Below are 6,000 nucleotides of genomic sequence, written 5' to 3' on the forward strand. Positions count from 1 at the left end.
CAGCAGGCTGCTACAGCCTGTTCGTGTCGCCGATGACCCGCTCCACCGCAGCACCCTCATTCTCCGAAGCCCTACATTCAGACTATAAGAATTGCCCCCCCCACTTTCCCCCAACATTTGGGGGAAAAAAGTGCGTCTTATAGTCCGAAAAATACGGTAACTACTTACCTTACTTTTTTATTGTTTACTGCACTATTGTGACTTTTGTATTCATTAATCACAGTGGGCTGACACATTTTGTATTTATAGTTATTTTTCAAAAGTTGCTATTGATGAATCAGGCAAAAACATCTGGGATTGCTAAAATGCTCCTACAAAGCGGAAAACAAAACAAACAAAAAAAACAACCACATATAAAAGAGACTTTAAAAAAGGTGGAAATAGCATATTGAATTGAGTGGAAACAAAAAAAAGGCGCAAGGCAAAAGGTAATAAATAAAAAAGACAAAAATCCAGTGGAAAGGTCATGTTAAATTGGAACCTAGCTATATGCATATGCAATAGATTTGTAGCTCTATGTACAATTAGGTCCAGAAATATTTGGACAGGGACACAAGGTTTGGCTTTTTAGCTGTTGACTAGTGATGAGCGAGCATGCTTGTAACTACTCGGTACTCGCACGAGTATCGCTGTACTCGGGCTGCTCGGCGGGGACCGAGTAATCTCGCGATACTCGTGCTGTACTCGTGGTCTTCATTTCTGCATGTTGGCGCTCTTTTGAGAGCCAGCCCTCATGCAGGGATTGGCTGGCAGACCACTGCAATGCCACAGCCCTGTTAGTTGTGGAATTGCAGTGATTGGCCGGCCTGCACAGCGTGACCGAGCCTTTATACCGGCCGGCGCGCTGTGCTCTGCTCACAACTATCCAGACAGTCAGTGCAGGGAGAGTGTCGCTGATTCAGGGAAAGCTTTGTGGCCCTTTATAGTTAGTTCCGGAGCAGGGCTGCAAACAGTGTGACCAGAAGTCCTTCTCAGGACTATTCTAGTTGTATACAGGCAGGCAGGGTATAGCCAGGTCGGAGTACAGTAGCAGAGTCCTTCTCAGGACTATTGTTGCTATATACAGGCAGGGTATAGCCAGGTCGGAATACAGGCTAGTGACCAGAAGAGTCCTTGTCAGGACTATTGTAGCAGTATACAGGCAGGCAGGCAGGCAGCGTAGTGGTGACCGTATACCAGCCTTCATCATATCTGGGGCTGGTGTACACAGTGTAAAACAGTCCAGATAGTGTCAGACTTCTCAGTAATTGTCGCTCCTAAAAACCAGTTAGGTTCTTATTGCGTCCGTGCTTGCATTTAAAAACAGCACGTGTGTGGCAGTCAGTGGCAGCGTACAGGTGCGCGTTTTGCACAAACTATTATATAACGCACAAGTCTAGTGTATAATACACGTCAGTCAGCAGTGTCTGATAGTGTCAGACTTCTCAGTAATTGTCGCTCCGAAAAACCAGTTAGGTTCTTATTGCGTCCGTGCTTGCATTTAAAAACAGCACGTGTGTGGCAGTCGGTGGCAGGGTACAGGTGCGCGTTTTGCACAAACTATTATATAACGCACAAGTCTAGTGTATAATAATACACGTCAGTCAGCAGTGTCTGATAGTGTCAGACTTCTCAGTAATTGTCGCTCCTAAAAACCAGTTAGGTTCTTATTGCGTCCGTGGTTGCATTTAAAAACAGCACGTGTGTGGCAGTCGGTGGCAGCGTACAGGTGCGCGTTTTGCACAAACTATTATATAACGCACAAGTCTAGTGTATAATACACGTCAGTCAGCAGTGTCTGATAGTGTCAAACTTCTCAGTAATTGTCGCTCCTAAAAACCAGTTAGGTTCTTATTGCGTCCGTGCTTGCATTTAAAAACAGCACGTGTGTGGCAGTCGGTGGCAGGGTACAGGTGCGCGTTTTGCACAAACTATTATATAACGCACAAGTCTAGTGTATAATACACGTCAGTCAGCAGTGTCTGATAGTGTCAGACTTCTCAGTAATTGTCGCTCTTAAAAACCAGTTAGGTTCTTATTGCGTCCGTGCTTGCATTTAAAAACAGCACGTGTGTGGCAGTCGGTGGCAGGGTACAGGTGCGCGTTTTGCACAAACTATTATATAACGCACAAGTCTAGTGTATAATACACGTCAGTCAGCAGTGTCTGATAGTGTCAGACTTCTCAGTAATTGTCGCTCCTAAAAACCAGTTAGGTTCTTATTGCGTCCGTGCTTGCATTTAAAAACAGCATGTGTGTGGCAGTCGGTGGCAGCGTCAGGCTCCATATTGTCCCTGGATACAGACGTGCATGATGGCCTGTACACATGAAGTGCCCATTGTAAGGAAGTGGGTCTATTGTAGTATAGCCCTTAGGCAGGGCAGCCAAAAATTGGGAGGCTCCACATTGTCCCTGGATAGAGATGTGCATGAGGGCCTCAAAACATTGTTCCCATTGCAAAGGAGCGGGTCTCCTGTCGTTGTAATGCCCATTCAGAAAGATTGGGCGAAAAAATTTACCACTGGGGGTATACCTGAAACAACGGCTTAACTATTGTAACGGTCACCATGATGGCGCATGAGGAGAAGGAGGAGCAGTCCAGCGAGTAGCCAAAGTCCAGAAGTGTGTTACCATGGGTGAGTGGAGGTACATGGCAAATTCCCGTTACAAACTTTAAATTCCGCTGTAATTTGCTGTTGGTGTGTGTGGTGAAGTCTGGCCAAATCCAACCCTTGTTCATCTTGATCAGAGTCAGCCTGTCAGCATTTACAGTTGACAGGCGGGTGCGTTTATCTGTAATGATTCCACCTGCGGCACTAAAAACACGCTCTGACAAAACGCTAGCGGCAGGGCAGGCCAGGACTTCCAAGGCGTAGAGAGCCAATTCATGCCACGTGTCCAGCTTGGATACACATTAATTGTAAGGCACAGAGGAATGTCGGAGTACAGTTGTTTGATCTGCAAGGTACTCCTTGAGCATCTGGGCAAACTTAGGATTTCTTGTGGCACTACCCCTCACCTCAGGGGCTGTGGTATGTGAGGGGCTGAGAAAACTGTCCCACATCTTAAAGACTGTTCCCCTACCTCTGGCGGATTGGACTTGTGCCCCTCTCGGCTGTATGCCTTGGTTGTCCACTGATTCCTGACCTATGCCGCTAGCGTTTTGTGAGGGGAATGCTTTGCCTACTTCCGTGACTATGGCCTTCTGGAACTGCTGCATTTTGCCTGACCTCTCCGCCTCGGGAATAAGAGACATAAAGTTCTCCTTTTAGCGTGGGTCTAACAGTGTTACCAACCAGTAATGATTGTCGGCCAAGATGTTCTTAACGCGAGGGTCACGAGACAGGCAGCTTACCATAAAGTCAGCCATGTGTGCCAGACTCTTAACAGCCATCACTTCAGTATCCTGACCAACACGATGACTGAACATGCTGTCCTCCTCCTCCTCCTCCTCATCATCTACCCTGTCCTCTGGCCAGCCACGCTGAACCGAGGATATGACTGCATGTCATATCCTCAATTTGGCCAGAGAGTTGCTCCATGTCTTCATCCTCCTCCTCGTCATAGTCCTCCACTGCACGTTGTGATGAGACGAGGCTGGGCTGTGTGTTATCATCACCCACACCCACTACTGTTTCTTGCTCAAACTCATCGCGCTCCGCCTGCAATGCATCATGGTTGTTTTTTGAGCAGAGACCATTTTAGAAGGCAGAGAAGCGGTATGGTGACGCTAATAATGTCGTCATCGCCGCTCACCATCTTGGTGGAGTCCTCAAAGTTTTGGCGGATGGTGCATAGGTCGGACATCCATCTCCACTCCTCAGGTGTTATGTGTGGAGTTTGACCCATTTCCCGACGGCTTAGGTGATGCAGGTACTCAACAACTGCCCTCTTCTGCTCACATATCCTGACCAACTTGTGCAGAGTTGAATTCCAACGCGTGGGGACATCACACACCAGTCTGTGTGCCGGAAGATGCAAACGGCGTCTTAAGCCGGCAAGGCCGGCTGAAGCAGTAGGTGACTTTCGAAAATGTGCAGACAGGCGTCGAACTTTTACCAGCAGATCAGACAGCTCTGAGTATGACTTTAGAAACCGCTGAACCACGAGGTTGAGCACATGGGCCACGCATGGAACATGTGTCAGCTGGCCTCGCCTCAAAGCCGCCACCAGGTTCCGGCCATTGTCACACACGACCTTTCCTGGCTTTAGGTTCAGAGTTGTGAGCCAGTGATCTGCCTGCTGTTTCAGAGCTGTCCACACCTCTTCTGCATTGTGGGGTTTGTCACCTATGCAGATTAGCTTCAGCACTGCCTGTTGCCGCTTTGCCGAGGCAGTGCTGCAGTGCTTCTGTGTCGCCCTGGACAAGCCAGGGGCCACAGAGCACAACACTTAAACACCCCACACTCCCTGCAGGCATATCATAGTCAAAACACAAAATCCTTGTTGCCTTCCCCAGGGGCTTTTGTCCACACCAGGGTGTGGAGCCAGGCGGTTGGTCTCCACCCACCGAGGAGGAGGGAAAACACAGGCAGTGAGAGTTAAGCTAAGGAAGTGGAAGGAGGAAAGTAGTAGAGAGGAGAAAAGTGACAGCAAAGAGCCTGAAGTTGTTCCGGGTGTGTGGCCCGGACAGGACAGCAAGGTTGGCAGGATGTGGTGACCGTCTGCAGTGGAGGCCGATTGGAGTCTGCCGTAAGGACCGTGGACGGGTGGTGACCCGGCCGTACCGGACCGGTATACAAAGAGAAGCCAGCACCATTGGCAGAGGACTTTCGGATCCTGGCAAGGCTTGGTGTCGCCGTGAATTTGACAAATCCGTTAGTGAAGGGAACCTCAGGGTTTCCAAACAGCCAAGTCCAGATAGAAGGCAACCGTACAACCGTGAAGGGGAGACACAGCCACCGCCAAGGGCAACCGTCTCCCAGGGCCAGCGCCTGTGGGCAAAAGGGGCTCCTCCGGCCCATATCCAGGTCGGGGAGCGGGTTACCGTTGGGAAACCATCACTACCAACACTTAACTTAGGTGCAGGGAGAGACAGTCATCACTAACCTGCAGGGAGGAACAACCGCAGCCGTCCGAGTGACCCGTCCATCCAGCCACTTGTTTTACCGTGAACTGTGTCATCATCATTGGGCTGAGTGAGTACCTCCGTGCCGTGCGGCACAGCGCTGCCCCTGCGACCCTGCACCTCATCAGGCCCCGCAACCCGCCTATCATCCATGTCTACCCCATCACCAGGCCCCGGGACAACCAACCCCCGTACCCACGGAGGGGAGAAATAACAACAAAGCTGCTCCCTGTCACAGGCTCCCGGGATCCCCGTCCAGAGCAGCGGTGGTGTCCACACAATCACCACAACCGTGGGTGGCGTCACGGACAATATCCCCAAAACCCAAACCACCCCTTTTCACTCACGGGCGAGTAGCGCCGCTCGAGTCCCCGGGATCCGGCCATCGCTCGAGCCAACGAGCAGCAGCAGCCGTAGAGCAGCGTCAGCCGGACCCGAGCAGTGGGAGAGCGCACCGTCCCCTCCTCCGCCCGCGACACTTCCAGCTTGGGACTGGTGTGGAGGGTAAAGTGGATTAGGATGCGCAGGAGGAGGAGGAGGCTGAGGAGCATGACATTCCGGAGCTGTAGAGTGTGTGTGAAACCCTGACTGAGGTAGGGCCTGCAAAACTTGGTGTGTGAAGGACATGTTCCGTCCCTCGCTCAGACTGGGTCCCAGCTTGCACAATATTAACCCAGTGTGACGTCAACGAGATGTAGCGGCCTTGCCCACATGCACTTGTCCACGTGTCTGTGGTTAGGTGGACTTTGGCTGAAACAGCGTTGTTCAGGGCACGTGTGATGTTTTGTGACACGTGGTTATGCAATGCGGGGACGGCACACCGGGAGAAATAGTGGCGGCTGTGGACCGAGTAACGTGGGACAGCTGCCACCATCAGGTCGCGGAATGCTTCTGTCTCAACCAGCCTAAAAGGCAACATTTCCAGCGCAAGCAGTCGCGAAATGTTAGCATTT

This window comes from Anomaloglossus baeobatrachus, chromosome 2 (assembly GCF_048569485.1).
Source record: "Anomaloglossus baeobatrachus isolate aAnoBae1 chromosome 2, aAnoBae1.hap1, whole genome shotgun sequence".
NCBI lineage: Eukaryota > Metazoa > Chordata > Amphibia > Anura > Aromobatidae > Anomaloglossus > Anomaloglossus baeobatrachus.